The sequence below is a fragment of the Equus przewalskii genome, chromosome 15 (genome assembly GCF_037783145.1).
Source record: "Equus przewalskii isolate Varuska chromosome 15, EquPr2, whole genome shotgun sequence".
Taxonomy (NCBI): Eukaryota; Metazoa; Chordata; class Mammalia; order Perissodactyla; family Equidae; genus Equus; species Equus przewalskii.
The window spans coordinates 4,695,722-4,711,660 of record NC_091845.1 but is presented as its reverse complement, the minus strand read 5'-3'; the positions used below and the strand labels follow the sequence as shown (position 1 = coordinate 4,711,660).

Here is a 15,939-nt window from a genome sequence, read left to right as displayed (position 1 = left end):
AAAAATGGATGTTTATGAAGTATATTTGCAATTTATTAAACAGTCACACCTCTGCAGCACAGAAAACGTGATTCTCACCGGTGAGCATTATGCAAGAGTGCCATCAATCTCCACTTGTCCACCCCGCTCCAGCTGCTCTCTGCCTTGCTGTGAGTCCACATCCTCCAGGCCCCCTTGCCCTCTGACTCCTGTTGGGTTCAGCAGTGGGAGGTCCCAGAGGAGGTCAAATCTCTAAGCCCTCAGAGCTGCTCATGTCACCCCCGGCCCAGCCCTGCTTGGGCCCCACCACAGAGGAATTCTGCCAGGAACCAGGGCAGAGCCCTCTTTCTGCGCTTCCCCAGGACCCCGAGTCCTCTCTCTCCCTGGGAGCTTGGCCGTGAGGGCAGGAGCACCATGAGTCCGGCCCAGAGGGAGGGTGCGTTCGAGGACTTACCCCCTTGTGGGGGAGGGCCACAGAAGACAGATGAGCTGGGGGAACCAAAGCTAGTGGGCTCACCACCCCTCCTGAGCCTCAGTTTCCTCATCTACAGAATAAAAAAGATGATGGCAAAGGTGACCGACTCATAGCCAAGCAGCCTGGGACATAACTTGTTTCTCGTCACCATCCAAATTGGTGGCCAACACTGAAATAGCAGGTTTCAGAGAAAAATCGAGATTCCTAGGTCTCTAGAAGGTTTCTAGAGAAATTGGGAGGCCAGGCCACGTTGGGTTCACACACCTTATGGTAACTAATAGCTGGACCAGATGCAGCCCCGTCACTTGGGCACACTTGGGCCAGCCTGCCACCAGGTTCCAGCGGACGTCTGAGCCTGTCCTGTCAAAGTGCTTGGCACTACTGAAAACGTCTTGTTTGTATCCTGGCTTCCTTGGTAAGGGTCTCCTCCTCAACTAGAATAGGGGCTCCATGGGGACAAGGACCTGTCTTGTCCACTGCTGTGTGCCCGGAGCCTGGCACACAGTAGGTCATCAGAAAAGAACTGCTGGGTAGCTGGTTCCCAGGGTGGAATCTGCAGGCAGCTGGTGCTAAGTACAAACCAACTGCGTGATGTGGGCGACTCGCTCGGCCTCTGAGCCTTGGTGGTGCAGGAGGCAGGGAAGGCCTGAGGACCTGGGTGTGGAGAGGGGACGCACTGGCCTGGCCCCAGCAGCCAGGCCCACAGGGGCTGTGCTCTGAGGAGCAGAGGCACAACAGACCCCAGATCCCCCGCACCCCCCTCCTCTCCCTGGCTCGGGTGGGGGACCCCGATTGTTTCGCTATCTGTCGGCGAGCAGACCAAGAAAAAGCTTCCTGGAGCCGCCGGGCGGGCGGCTCATGGAGCCCTTCCTCTGTCTCCTGGAGCGCAGACTGGCGGCGGCATCCACACGGCCTTTCTTTGCCCTGCTCCCTCGGGACAACGTGGGGGTTCAGCCGGGCGTACGGCTACTGTAAAAATAGCCCGCGCGGCCAGCATTGTTCCAGCATTAATGTGTGCAGCCCCCGATGGTTATCTGAGTGGCCCATTGTGGGCCGGCTGGATGGGAGCATAATTGGAGGATGTGGGACTCAGCTCCCTCCTCGCGAAGATGTTTTTCAGGGAATGACCCCTGCGCCTCCTCGGCAGGAAGGGTTAGCTCTGCCCTTCTGGGCTCTCCCTGGATCGCAGGGCTGGAAGGCACTTCACAAGGTCAGCCAGGCGGAGGGGGAGGTGGCCAGCTTCAGCTTACATAGGCAGTTGGGACTGGCCAAAGCTCTTCTCCACCAGGAGCCAGGGTCTGCTTCCCTGTGACTGCCATGCGAGCCCTGGCTCTGCCTTCAGGGCCCCCAGACCCACGGGCCACACTAGCGCTTTACAAACACTGGCGGGGAGTAAAAAGTTCCCCGAGACCCTCTGCTCCAGACTCTGGTTTCCTACCAGATAAGGCCTCCAGCCCCTCTCCACACTCAGCACCCCATCTCCTAATGCTGAGCCAGGATGGGGGTGGGTGTTGAATGTGGCAGAGTCAGGGCCTGTCGTGTGCCTGGTATTGTGGGGATCTCCCCACTCCTCATTCCCAAGGTGTATCTGGAGATGTGTTCCTCCCTCACTGTCACTGTCCCACCTGTGGCTGCTGCAGTCACAGGCCCACCTGCCCTTTGAGGACACATAGCTAGAGGCCTTGCCTCTGGCTCCCTCGAGCCAGGCCATCAGCCATGGCCTCACCCAAGACTCACTCAAGCCCGGGTGAGGCCAGACCCAGGTGCAGATGCCCCAACTCCCTCTCAGGGGGATCATTCCAAGTTCCTCTGGGGTACCTGACCAGCCCTGCACCTGTAGACATCCATTGCAGAAAGACCTACTGATTCTGCCTCCTCCACATTCCTGGTATCCACCCACATCTCTGTTGCCATGGCAACCGTGGTACTCTAGGCCCCACCAGCCCTGCATTGTGGCACCCTCCTCCCGGGCCACCCTGCTGCGGCTCAGCCCACCCCATGCCTCCAATCTATTCTCAGCACAGCCGCTGAAGGAAACCTGGCAAGGCTTCTCAGGTCACAGAGACCTCCCCCAGCCCTCCATCACTCCCGGGAGAAGACACAAGCTCCCCCAACGACCTACCGGGCCCAGCGCGGGCCCCTTCTCCTTGGGACACAGAACTACTTTAGTCCATCCCACTCCTCATGCTCGGGTTCCCTGAACAGCTGCTTCAGGCATTCTGGTGGCAGCCTGGCCCCTGAAGGCCTCTGAGAGTGAGCCCTGGCCTAGGAGCTGAGAGATAGCCATTTTCTGGCTGGGTGACCTCAGGCAAGTTACTCAACTTGTCTGGTCCTCAGTGTCATTATCTGTAAAACGGGGATAACTGTGCCCATCTCATAGCGATGTTGTAAGGACTGAATGAGGCGGGTGCCTGGAAAGTCCCTAGAACAGAATTTGGCACGTGACAAGCACTCCTTAAGTGGAAGCTGCTAGTATTATTGATGTTAATACTGCTATAATCATTATCGGGTCCTCCCTGACCTTGGGGTATTGAAGGCTTTATTTAGCCCTACTCAGGGTGAAATCAGCAAGGCCCAGAGAGACCAAGGGACACTCCCGAGGTCATGAAGCTGGTAGTGACAGTGGCCATGATGTGCCTGAACCCTCTGCTCTGCCTCAGCTGTCCCTCGGCCATTCCAGCCTGGTCTTGACGACACCTTCCCTGGAGTACCTTGTCCACCTCTGCAGACTTCCACGAGGCCCAGTAATTCTCGCCCATCACCCGCAACAGCTGGCCCCACGGTGCAGGAAGCGCTTAGACGCGAGATCCCTCCACAGGCTTCCAGCAACCCGCTGCCGTGCTGGCGGCCGCCGAGAGCTGCCTTCCTCGGCGCCGGGCCCAGGGTTATTTTGTAGCGACCGTGACACACAATTCCCCATTTTAAGAGCTTCCTCTTTGATTATTACAGCTACAAGCGATTAGAATCAGCTCTAAGACAGTCTCCAGGAGGAAGGCTCCCTCTTTGCCCAGCTGAAACTCTCCTCATCTGTTGCAGGGGCCGAGGCCAGAAGCAGCTGTGCCTGAAGACTGGCCCGCCGCTCACTGGCTCAGCTCCGGCACGTATGCAGGCAGACTCAGCCTGGCACCACAGACACCCAGGTTTATAAGATGCTCCTTTGCGTCCCTCGGTGGAAAAGGACGAGTTGTGACCACTTATTCCGTGCTGAGCTGTCTTTACGCAGGTTTCTATGTGCTCCTCCAACACCCTTACTGTGGAGGGACTTTGGGTACTGGTGACAGAGGAGGGAAGCTGAGGCTCCAGCAGGGAAGTGGACGGTGGCCTGAGGCTACACACGTGGACAGGAGGTGGCTCTGAGTGGTCCGCCTGATGCCTAAGGCACGGAGCAAAACTCAGAAAGAAGGGGCCTCTGTACTGTTTGCAGATGGGGACGCTGAGGCCAGAGGGGAAAGGACTTCAGGGGTGCAGAGCGAGCGGCAGCCCCGAGGGGTCGGGGACCTGGCGCTGTGTCTGCCACCGGTGCCCTCCCGCCACTCTGGCCCCAGGGGCCCAGCGGCCAGCCAGCAGGGCCTTGCACTGAGATGCAGATGCAGTTGCTGCTGCTGCTGCTGCCGCTGCCGCTGCCTCTCCCAGCCCTGCCAGCTCAGCCCAAGGCTTTGGGGAAACCAAGCCCTTTCCTGTTCGTCCAGGACAAGCGGCCCCGAAGCCCGGTGTTCTCTGCTGCAGCCTCCCCCGCAGAACCCCATCCTCCTCGAGACCACAGGCAGCTTTCCACACGGCTCTCTCTGGGGGGGGGGGGGCGGTGAATTAAATCTCTCCTGGTCACTGACGTAATCCCTCAGGAGTCCCCAATGTTTTTAAAATAAGAGGGCAGGGACTTCTCCTCTTTGGAATACACCCCCACCCCAAAAGCACCCAGCACACAGCAGCTTCTAAGCTCCATCTCCGGGCTCATGGGACAGTGGCCCCTTCTCAGCAGACCTCTGAGGGCTAGGCAAGCGGCTCCCGGAACCCCAGAACTGGGGCAAGAGGAGACCTGGATTACAGACCCATTTCACAGGTGGGGAGGCCCGAGGCCTCAACAGCCCTGCCTGTCAGGCCTGCTGTGGAATCAGCAGAACCCCTTGCCGGCCCTTTCCAGAGCAGATGTCTATCCTCCTCTCCTTTCCTCGTCTCCCCATTCACTCCAGAGCCAGTGTTCTGGGCTGACTAAGGCCATGACTAAGCTCTGTGACCTAGAGTGAGTAACAACCTCTCTGTGCCTCAGTTTCCTCATTAGTTAAAAAAATGAGGCTAAGAATAATCCTGACTTCATTGGGATTAAATAGGATGACGCCTGTCAGATGGGCAGCCAGGCCTTGGTATACACTAAGTGATCAATAAATGTTAGCTATTCTTGGAGAGAAGAGCTGACACATGTGGGATTGTATTACACTCTGTGGCAGGATTGTATCCTGAGTGTTTTAAAAAAAGGAAAAGCAAGCAAGCTGCATTTATTGGGCACTGACTGTATGCACACTGATTTATCACTGTGCTAAGCGCTTTGCAAGCGTTTTCCTAGTTAACCTGGTCCTCCAAGGGCAAGATTACCATCCTGGTTTTGCTGACGAGGCTCGGAGAGGTGAGGTCACTTGCCCAGGGTCGTATAGCAAGCAAAGGCCACTGGAGCTTTGAGTGGCTCCCAGGTCGGTTTCCGCCTCTAAGTCCCATGTTCTTAACCACTCAGCTGTTTTGGGTCACTGGTGTTAGCAACGTCACAAAGAGAAATCAGGTCTGGTGCCTTTAAGCCAGCTGCACGCCTCTAGGCTGGGCTGACAAATTAGGGAAGTAGATGAGGGCAAAAAGGGAAGTGAGGGGCCACATGACAGAGACGGGGCAGAGCCTGGGGACCTGGGGGGGGCAGTCAGTGCCCATGGCCACCGGGCTGGGCTGGGCATTGACTCGGGCAGGACGGATGGCAGTACAGACTGGAGGCTTCCTCTAGCACACAGGGAGGGCCTCCCTGCCTTCTCTGATAGATCTGAAGGGGCTCCTTCTAGCACGGCCCCCACAGATGCCAGGCAAGGGACAGGCTCAGCGAGTAGGAGCGCTGGGATCAATTAGCAATGTCTGCCACCGGCCCTAGGAAGCGTTTCGCAATTAGGCACCAAAAAAAAAGCGAGTTGTGTTAGGAACCCTATTTCACCCTCTACCGAAGGTAGCTGTTTTTGAAAAGAAAGGAGAAATTAATCAGAGAAAGGTTTGGTTTGTTTGTTTCATAAAAAGGTACACCTTAAAAAGATGTAATCACTTGATTGAGTCACGTGGTCTGTATGCTTCTGTCTTGGCTATCGGTTCCTAACTCAGGCTAACTCAAGGATGACAAGTTCAAAGGCCGCCAGGGGCCTGGCGGGCAAAGGACAGAGTACAGTGGGGAGGCCACAGGGAGGAGCAGGGACTGTGGCAAATGGGAGCCTGAGTTCCAGCCCCAGGCAGCTCTCCTCAGCTCCAGCTACTGATGGGCCCACTGGGGCTCGAGGCTCCCATTTCTCGAGAGATGTTGAAATCTGAGACATACGCAGATACACGTTTGCCAATTTCTAACACAGTGTGAGCCACTGCCCTCTTTGGTCATACCATTGCCTACGTCCCCCAAGGCAGCCACAGCCAAGGGCAGGACAGGCTTGCCTGGAGATGCTGACCAGCCCGGCCTCACAGGCCCGACGGCTCACCCCAGTGAGGTCATCCAGGAAGCCCGGCATTGTTTTGCCCAGAACAAAGATGAAACAATGAGCAACAATATTCCTGTCCTAGTGAAAGTGAATTCTGTTTGGGGGATTGTTTTCAGCATGACATCTCTGGGGACAGGGCTTGTTATCTGCCTGGGCTTCAGTGTCTGTGGGCAAGGTCCTCCCCTCCCCTGCTCTGACGGCAACATGCCACCCCATGAAAGCTCAGGTCTACCCTCCGAGACCCTCCCACCCCCGCTGACAGCACCTTGCGTGGCTCATGCTCAGCCTTCAACCTACAGAAGTGTTGGCTTCTCCCCAAGCCTCACGCAGCCTCCTCCTTTGCAGGTCAGGAGGCGGAGGCTCAGAGCAGGGGAAGGTCTGGGCCAGGTCACACAGCCAGGAGCGGTGGGTCAGGATTCACACCTAGATCCTGACTCCATGCCGCTGGTGCCACCCTGGCACCCTGGCCACCAAGGTGACCTCTGGGCAGGGACCTACCAGAGCAGTGCGAATTTCTTGGTCTGTGGTTTGGAAAAGGAAAAAGTGGCTGAAGGTGAACAGGCTTTGCAAAGAACTGGCCTCGGGAATAGTCCTGGGAGGGGAGGATGTGGGCCCAATGGACAGCCACCCTGTCCTCCCCCTCACAAAGTCGTCTGCAGGTAAAAGGTCTAGAGACTGAGTCCAGATATTTCCTCATCTCCCTGGAGGGGGCAGGCCCTGACCCAAAGCCCGGAGAACCACAGGCGGACAGCAGAGACGGAACAAAAACGAGGATGTGCAGATCCCGGGGGTGGGGGCGGGGGAGGCCGAGCAGGCTCCTGTGCGGCAGGGCTGGGCCTGGGGACAGGCGGGGCCGCAGGGGCAGGATGTCCAGGGGCTGCCCTGGAGGTGACCGTGAGCTGGGCACATGCCGTGCCCAAAACAGAGGTGCCCAGGCACCGGCGGAACAGGCCACTGAGCCGGGAAGGGCCGCGGCGGGGGGTCAGGACGCTGGGTCTAGTTCTGGTTCTGTCGGGTCACACAGGCCAAGTACTTCCCCTTTGCATCTCGATGTCCAGGGGTAGAACCAGCAAGGGCGGCTTTGGCAAGCAGTGACTGGTGGGCAACACTGACCGAGAGCATGCCCGAGGGGCAGGCGCTGCTCCAGGAAGAGGGCACGGAGGTGAGCCCCGAGGAGCTGACCCTCCGGAAGGGGAGGTGGACACTAAACACACACAAGAATACATGTTTACGACCCGGGCTAGCATGCAGAAGATGACCCAGCAGGACGAGGAAGAGGGGACGAGGGCACAGGGAGTCCACAAGGCCTCTCTGAGGAGGTGACGTTCAGCATGGCAGACGCTCACTGAGGACTGGCTCCGGGGAGGCCCTGTGCAAGCCCATCCAGATACCAACTCATTTATTCCCCTCAGCAGCCTGGATGAAGGAATGAGGCCCAGAGAGATGAAGCCACATGCCCAAAGTCACACAGCTGGGATACTTTCCAACCCAGCGGATAGGCTCCAGGATCTGTGCTGTCAATCACATTGAAGCTGAGATCTGCACGGCAAACACCTGGGGAATGATATCAGAGCAGGGAACAGTGTGTACGAACAGGGCCACCCTGGGCATGGTAAAGGAAGACAGAGAAGGCCAGTGTGGGACAGAGCAAGGGGGCACGAGGCTGGGGTGACCTGCAGCAGAGGCAGACCCTGCAGGCCAGCCTTAGGACCTGGATTTATCCCAAGGGTGGCGGGAGCCCCTGGAGAGTTTTGTGCAGCCCCAACGAGGACTCAACCTGTTTGGCTAAAAGCCCCGGCTTGTCCCTGCCCAGCTGCCCCGCCCCCACTCTGTGAGGGGATCTGAGGGCCCATGCTGGGCTCTGCCCTGTAAGCAGCTGTTAGTGGGGACTTTCTAGCAGGGGCCCGCAGAGCTCAAGCCCTTACCCCCGACACCCTGGAGCCTCCCAGCCTCCCCGTGACCCGATTTGCTGTGGGACGGGCTGAAGGCGGCTGCTGTTTTTTGCAAAGAGGAACCAGCCAAGGATGGGCCATAACACCCTTGGCCAAGGGCCACACCACCAGTGACACAGAGAAGAAAACGCTCTAGTGCGTGGGGCGTAGACCCTCCCCTCCCGGTGGGTCTGGAGAGAATGGGGCGGCTTCGATGCTGTCTGATCCGCGCAAGTCACCTCTCGGAGCTGAACAGGCACTTCCACACCTGGGGCTGGTCGGGAGGAGGAACCCCCAGCCCCGGCTGTCCCATGCCAGCTGTGGCCCTACTGCACGCTGGCCCCGGCCCACTGCAGGGGGATGACGTCCCCTTCCTGCCCTCGAGGCGCTAATGTCATGACAGGGCAGAGGGGCTTGCTCTGTTAAAGTAACACAAAAGTGCTTCTGCAGGTTCAGGACAGGAGTCACGTGTCCGAACAAGACAGGCTTCAAGGAATAGGGCCTGTGACCCCCTCCAGGCCGGGCCCGCAGCCTGGCTGGCCCTGGACTCCTGCAGGAAGGCGAGGGTCCAGGAACGGTCCAGCCTCACGGAGTCTGTCTGAGGGGACTCGGACCCCAACGCCACTTGGTGGATTTGCAGCATCTGCTGCCGTGACCAGAGCTCAGCCGAGGAGGTGGACGCGGGACCTGGCGGAGGCCGCCATGACGCCTACAGGGCGCTCAGGGGCCCGTCTTCACGCGCAGCGGGTGAGTCAGCAGGCAACGGCCTCCCGGCCCTGACTCACCAGCCACAGGCCTGTCACTCTTCTCCCCGTCAGCGTCCCCACCACCCCCGGCCGGTTTTGCCGGAAGTAGGGGTGGGGAGGGGTCAACCTTGATCCTGAGGCAGGCTCTGCAGAGCCCAGGATTATTTCTGGAGGCCATAAAAAAAGAGACACAAGAAAAAAGAAAGGCTCGCTTTCCATTTCCTCAAACTTCCCCTTTTAAGCCCGAGAACCTACAGCTACCCTCCTCTCGCTGGCTGTGAAAAGCAGAGGCAGCCCCTCCTCCACTCTACAGACACTGGAGAGAGACAGGCCACCGAAGGCACTGAGGGCACGCCTGGGCCCACGCTCAGAGCCCAGCCACCCCCAACTCTGCCACTGACCGGAGCTCTGCCGGAAGTCACAGCTCCATGGAAACCAGCCAGGGCACTCCTTGCTGTACGGCCCTGAGCAAGTCGCCTCTCTCAGCCTCAGTGTTACCATCTGTAAGACGGGCGCATGTCCCATCTCCAGCCATGAGAACTCCCAGGCCATTGAATGTTTGTAATCAGCTCCCTGCTCTCATTGCTTCTCTTTTAAACACGTTTCTCCTCAACAAGGAAGGACCTTCTTCCTTCCTCGATCCACCCTTGCCTCACTCTCACTCAGAAATTCAGCTCGAGGAGAGTCTGGCGCCTGCAGAGTGAACAGCCTGGGATTTAGCAGGACAGAGGTGTGACTGACTAGCAACACCTGCCGCCCGCGCTCCGTGTTCCAGAGCAAAGGGGCTTGTTGCCTGGACTTCCGCTCCACTTACCTGGAAGTCAAGTTTCAGGCATCTTCCATCATCCGGAGCCCACCCGAGGTCCCCAGGGGCTACGGAACCACTCATCCCGGGCTTCCTCACGCCCCCACACACGGGCTCATGCTGTTCCCTGAGCCTGGCACACTTTCCCCGAGCAGCCCATGGGCGATTCCCCAGGACGATGGCCCCAAGGACCCCCCAGTGCCTTCCCTTGGCTCCTCAGGCCACCCCACCTCTGCCCCTACTCACCAGCCCCTGCTACAATTGTCTGCTTCCTCCTCTGTCGCCCAGGCCTGCTTCCTGACACCCAGGACAAGGCTGAGCACGGTGAACACTGCTCGGATGGAACACTCAGTGCCCAGGGCTCTGGGGACACCCAGTGTAGGAGGAAATACCTTCCACCTTGTAGCTGCGAGGGCTCCTCGATTTGGGGGACAGAGCAAAGAACAATGGCAGACATTTAGGACATAGGCAGGACTGTCAACAGAGGCAGGATGGGCCCTACACACCCTCTGATGGAGAGAGGGGATGCGTTCCTGGCCTCTGAGCAGTTCCCCCCAAATGGTCAAAACCCTTTACGGCTTTGCCTTTTTTTGAGACGAGCCCCAAATCTTTAGGAAATCAATTTTCATGAAACAATGTGTTCCCTGAGCATCTACCAAAAATGACTTTGAAGTGAATTCTCCCCTGATCCCCTAAAGATTTGCCAAGGGGAATCTTTCTGGATCTTGTGCAAAAACCAAAGGCTCAAAATAGGGCCTTAGAGGTTTTGGCACATGCAAATGCAAGCCCATTTTCCAGGTGAGGAAACTGAGGCCCGAGACCCACAGCAACAACGACAGACCACAACAACCGAGACCACAACGACAAGAGATACCAGCCTCTTTCACAGATGGACCACCAGAGCTGGATGGAACTCATTTCACAGAGGGGAAACTGAGGCCAGAAGGAGGTGATGGAGGGCAGGGATACTCCCAACCCCCCCAAGCTAGTGGAATACAGTGATGCAGAGGCTGAAAGTAAAGCTCCCGCCCCAGAACTGGGTGGACCGGACTCCTGTCTAACCCCGTCAGGTGGGCGGGTGTTAAGGCGGCAGCAGCGGCCACTTCCAGGGCCACAAGATGGTGCCTAAGAGCAGCTACCGCTCAGCTAGAAGAGCTCAGTCCTGAAATCCACTCCAGGGGCGGCGGCCCGCGGGAGGACTGACGTTTCTCAGCCGTGGTCTTCCTCCGCGTGCAGACCACCCCCGGGGCAACCCCAGACGGCCTCCCTTTCCCTCCACCGTGCACCTCGACTGTGTCTGCCAAGAGCACAGGGCTGGGGATGCGGCACTGCCTCCTCTCTGTGGGCAGCAGCGGTTGGGGTGGCAGCAACTCAAAACAAGGCCACCCCAACCACTGGAAGCTCCACAGAGGCGTGCCTTGAACTCTGCTCCCACCAGCTTAGCCAAGCTTGTTTCTAGACGCCCCCACTCCCTGACATGTTGCCTTCAGCTCAAGAACTATCAGTGGCTCCCAGCTGCTTGCACAATCTCTAAATATCCCCACACTCAGAATCCAAGGCTCATTACACTTGTCTGTCCCTGTCCCCAATCTCTGCCACTTTATTTCTCCTCTTGTCCTGCTTGAGTCCTGGGGCCTCCTTGCTCCCCAGCATGCTATTCAACCCTGCACTTTGTTTGTGGGTTCTCTTATGTTTAGGTGGACTGCACCCACCTTGAAGACCTGGCCAAAGTGTTGCCTCCTCCAGGAAGCCCTTCCTGCCCACCCCACTCTTTCCCCTTGCCTCCTCTGGCCTGTGTCACCCCCTGTTCACCAGGCGCTGGGCTCTCGCTTGGAACTGTGCCGCTCTGGACACAGTTCAAAGTTCTCCTTGGGTAACCTCAGTTTCTTCACCTATAAAGCTGGCCCCGTATCTGTAAAACTGGCTCTGGCGGAATCTCAAGGCTCTTGGGCAGAGCTGGTGGACGACCAAGACCCTCACAGCTGCCTGAGCAACAGCATCGCCCGGGACTCCAGCTGGACACGCAGACGCCTGGGCCCACCACAGACCCCCGACTCTGAATCTTCAAGGCTCTGAAGCCAGCATCCCAGGCGGATCTCAGAAGCAAGGAAGGGTGGAAACAGTGGTGCTGACGACCTGGAGACACTTGGTAAAGTGTAAAACAAAATCAACCAATGAAAAAGACTATTACTGGCTGACGATAATGCATGTGAGCACGCGTGTATGCTCATGGACGGTCTCCCTTGCCCGACTGTGAGTCTCTGGGGGCTGGGCCAGGGTTTGATTTCTGCCAGCGCAGTCAGTCCAGCGCCCAACCCATCTGCCCAGACTTGATACTTCGCCAGAGGTTTTCCTATTCCTGGTTTCCACTGCTCCTTACAGCACCCCCGGGGGAGGGGCGCTTTTGCCCCCATTTTACAGATTAGGAAACTGAGGCTTAGCGAGAAGACATGACCTGGCCCAAGGCTACCCAGTGATCACGTGACAGAGCCGGGATTTGAAAGCAGGACAAGGTCGACACTCCGTTCATCTGCTTGCTAAAGTACAAAGGAGTAGAGAAATGGGTTAGGGCCGACAGGCGGACGACCTGCGGCTTCTAGGGCAGGGACTGGGGTTGGGTGTGTCTGTTCCTGGGGCGACAAGTGTCAGAGACCCCGACCCAGGAGGGCACAAAGGAAGCTGGACCTGGCTCTGAAGCCTGGCAAGGGGCAGAGTCCACTGCACAGGCCTCAGTGTCTCCAAAGACAGGGACGAGGCAAAGGGCATATCGCCTGGGACTCGGGGACCCCCGGCTGCCACCCCAGCACAGGGGGTCGCCTTTTCTCTAAAGTGGAGGCAACCGGGGGGCCTTCCCAAAAGGGGAAACACTTGCCTCTAAAATGCCAGCTCCCGAAGCACAAGGGACAACAGCAAGAAAGGTCCCAGGGGCCACGGTGAGGCCCAGCCCTGCCAGGGACCACTGCCTGACCGGGGCAAGGCCTGCCCCTCTCTGGGCTGCGGCCTGGACCAGCTGACCAGGAGACCCCAAGAGCTTGGAGGGGCAGTGTCCTAACTGTCCCTCCCCACACACACGCACACACACGTGCACACAGGTAGACACACACACACAAGTGCACACAGACACACACACAAGTGCACACAGGTAGACACACACACGTGCACACAGACGCACAAGTGCACACAGGTAGACACACACATACAAGTGCACACAGGTAAACACACACATGTGCACACAGACACACACACAAGTGCACAGAGGTAGACATACACACACAAGTGCACACAGGTAGACACACTCACAAGTGCACACAGGTAGACACACACACAAGTGCACACAGGTAGACACACACAGACACAAGTACACACAGGTAGACATACACACACAGGTGCACACAGGTAGACACACACACACACAGCCCTCTCTCTCTCTGCAAAGACAACCTCCCCAGTAGAAGAGGCACACCATAACTAAGCCTCTCTGTGCCTCAGTTTCCTCAAATACAGAACGGGGAGAGTAACAGTACCCACCCCTTAGGGTTGTTGACGATGAGATGAGCTGATACGTACAGACTGCTTAGAACAGCACCTGGACAAGGTGTGCGCCACCAGGATATGACCAAAAGGACGCACATTCTCCCCAAGATGAGTGATGGCCTCGACTCACAGCAAAGGCCCCGCTGGGCATCTCCTGTGTGCCAGGCCGCTGGGCGCCCTACAGATCATCTCAGAGCCAGGACCAGGGTTCAAATGCAGGGCACCCAGCTCTGAGACGCGGGCATCACCCCACACCCCTGCCTCCTCCCGGCTGCCCCTGCCCTTCCACTCCAACGGCCTCTCCTCTTCTGCAGTGGGTGGGACTGGAGGGCCCTGGAGACCCCCCAGCACACTCGCTGACTGAGGGATGATGTGAGTGCCATGGGCCTGGGGATCTGAGCATGGATGTGGAAACCTCCTGTCACCTCCCCCACCTAGTCTTGGGGTGCGGTCAGGAGAGCATCTCGGGAAGCAGAACGCAGGTGGAGGGGGAGGCAGCCAGAACAGGGCCTGCAGCTCCCCATACAAGGTGTGGGTGCCCTCTGTTCCTTGGGCAGGCGCCTGCCAAGCCAGGGAGGCAGAAGTTCCAGGGGCTGGGGTCTGGAGTGGAGAGCAGACAAAGGCTTTGCTGCGAACACCGCTGGGAAATGGGGCTGCAGAGCGGCTGCGACGACCACGGCGGGAACTGCGGACCAGCTACTTGGAGCAGAGTGGCCAAGTGGTCTCCCTCCTTCTTGCTGGTCACAGCTGGAGCCCCCGGGCAGCTGGGAAGAAAACCTTCGGGAGAGGAAGGTGGCCTCGCTGATGTCCCCCAGGATGGCTGCAGCTACTCCTGGCAGCCTTGAAACCCCAGAGGTCCTGGCTGGAGGTCCCTGGGCGCCTGAGACCCCTTGCCTGGCCATCACTGAATGACAGATCAGCCCAGGACCCCAACGCCCAGAATTTACAGATAAGGAGACTGAGGCCTGAAAGGGTTGGGGGCTTGCCAGGCAGCTCTGGAATCAGGCTGCCAGGGATCAGATCCCAGCTCTGCTGTGTGACCCTGGGCTGCCTGCTGTGCCTCAGTTTCCACAGCTGTCAAATGTGGCTGATAGCGGCATCCCCTCCCAGGGCGGAGGGTGACCACAGGAACTGATGCAGGTGAAGTGCTCGGCACAGGGCCAGGCGCGGATGAAGATCCACGCACAAGGGCGAGCATCTATTCACACGGGAGCCAGTCTCAGAGCAGCGTCCACCACGAGGAAGGCGAGACAGCAGTGGTCATTGTGGTTTGCTCTCGGAACCTTCCAAAGAGCCTCTGGGCCACGGCCGTCCCACGCCAGGCCCGTGCCAACCTGGGATGAAGCCTTCCCAGCCCGCAGCACGATGGGAAAGCTCAGGGCACACAGTCCAGGCCTGCGGGGCGGCTGGCAGGGCTCCTTTCTGAAACACGGTTATCCCGGCCTTCTAACACTGCAGCCTTCCTACTGTTTTTGGTAGTAAAAATTTTTTTCTTTCACAACGTCACGGTGAGAGAAGATGGTCACTTTTTAAAAATCACGGTTCAGTAGTAAAATAAAAAGTTTTCCAGCCCAAGGGTGGGCCGCTCCACTCCTCAACCCCAATTTGACTTTGGAATGTGGACTAGCTCACGAAATTCAGCACTGCCCGCCGGCCCAGTGTGTCCGTGTCACGGGTGGGGAAGCTGAGGCCTGGCTGCAAGAGCCTCAGCCTCCGGCGTGTCCACTCCGGGCTCTGTACGTCCAGCTCCTCTCCCGCCCGCTCCTGCTGCTCGGGACCAGGACCAGCTCAGCTCCTTACTTACATGGGGAGCCCTTTCTCAGGCCCAGGAAATGCAGACCGCAGACCCCAGGGAGGCCCCAACCCCCAGGGAAGGCCCTGCCCGTCCACCCGGCGACCTGCCCTAAGTCGGCTCAGGGGCTGAGCGGCTCCATTACCAGGATTGGGGCCGAGGAGGGGGCAAACAGAGGGTCCCACTGGGGGTCTGGGGTGGGCGGCCGGGGCGAGCCGCCCCCAGCAAGGGGAGCCATGGCCTGCTCCGAGCTGGACACCTCTGAGGAAGACCTTGTCCCCAGCAGGCCCCCAGTGGGATCACTCAGGTCAGAACTCGGAGCCCCGCAGGGCTCTGGCATTTGTCCCCTGCTGCCTCTCCCGGGCAGACTCCCTGAACACTGTTTCCTAGGTGACTGCAGCTGTGCAGACCTCACAAGCTTGAAGCCCTGAGTGGCTGTCTAAGGGACAGAGCCTCCACGAGCAGACGGGGACACAGGTGGACAGGCAAGCGTGGCTGACTCCAGGCACTGGGGAGTGGGGAGCAGCAGAGGCCTGAGAGGACAGAAGGTGCCCAGGCCCTCAGCTCTGGGCCTCAGAGGATCTGCTGAGGAGGTCACAAGGCCCCTTCCAACACAGCCCGGGTGCCTGGACGCTGCGTTCTCCAGAAAAACGCTGCCGTTAGGAACGTCCCTTAGCAGAGCTGAAGCCAGAGAGAGGGTTCCTCCATCACAGAACCCACCGTCTCTGTGCACCATCGCCTGGGAGGGCCTCGTCTTTCACAGCGCAGTGCATTGTTTCAGGCCATTCCGGACCCTGGAATGCACATCCCTGCCCTTCTCCATCCTCAAGTGCACCTCCTCTGGGAAGCCTGCCCTGACCACCCCTGCGCGTCTCCCAGCGGAGTGAGCTGCTCATTGCCCATGTCTTCCTCCCGCGGTCACAGATCCATCGCAGCGTGCTCAGGGCAGGGCGCCGGCCTCCGCCC

General features: G+C 58.5%; 1 protein-coding gene across 3 annotated transcripts in view; it reads right to left on the bottom strand.

The window, feature by feature from the left end:
* The window catches only part of SLC6A6 (solute carrier family 6 member 6), a 79,462-nt gene that overhangs the window by 40,097 nt on the left and 23,426 nt on the right, over positions 1 to 15,939 (bottom strand). The window lies entirely within an intron of this gene.